The sequence below is a fragment of the Haliaeetus leucocephalus genome, unplaced genomic scaffold, assembly GCF_000737465.1.
Source record: "Haliaeetus leucocephalus isolate CR32 unplaced genomic scaffold, Haliaeetus_leucocephalus-4.0 Scaffold306, whole genome shotgun sequence".
Classification (NCBI taxonomy): Eukaryota; Metazoa; Chordata; class Aves; order Accipitriformes; family Accipitridae; genus Haliaeetus; species Haliaeetus leucocephalus.
Genome location: NW_010972742.1, coordinates 5,284,023 through 5,284,616, shown reverse-complemented (window position 1 = coordinate 5,284,616; position 594 = coordinate 5,284,023). Strand labels below are relative to the sequence as shown.

Below are 594 nucleotides of genomic sequence, written 5' to 3'. Positions count from 1 at the left end.
CCCCCCCCGCACCGCCGCCTCCACCTCCGCGCCGAGAGCGTCGCGCAGCGCTGACGCCACAGCCCCGCGACGAAGCCGGGCGGCACCACCCATCCGCCAGCACCGCGGCCGGGCAGGAGCCGCCGGCTCCGCTCCCGCCTGTCCTGGCTCCGGCAGCGCGGCCCTTCGCTCCCCCCGTCGGGCCGAGACCCCTCTTCCGTGCCCTCCCGGGGCCACGAAGTCTCTTTCCCGATGAGATCCCGTGTCAGTCACGAGGGTCGCTTTGTTTACCCTCGTCCCGGCAGAGCGACCTCCGCCCTGCGCGGCGGTGCCTGTCGGGGATGCCGAAGAGAAAAGGTGCTTTCGGAAGGCGCTTGTCACGGCTTCATGTTTTCAAACCCGTCCTTTCCCCCAGGACGTGGCTCCTCCACGCCCGGCTGCACCGCGTCGAGCTGGTGCCAGACCCCGTCCCCCCTCCCGATAACCGGAGCAGGGGACGCCGTGTCCCCGCCGCCGGGCCGTGCTGCCGGGGTTCCCCCCCTCCAGCAAGCACCGACCGCAGCAGACGAAGGGCGGGGGGGGCCGTTAAGGGCTGACTGTGCTCGGGGACTGAGA

The 594-nt window shown here is 72.2% G+C and overlaps 1 protein-coding gene across 1 annotated transcript in view; it reads right to left on the bottom strand.

Annotated features, from left to right (window-relative positions):
- LOC104834035 (chromosome unknown open reading frame, human C9orf78) overlaps positions 1-594 on the bottom strand; it is a 7,200-nt gene that overhangs the window by 6,331 nt on the left and 275 nt on the right. The window lies entirely within an intron of this gene.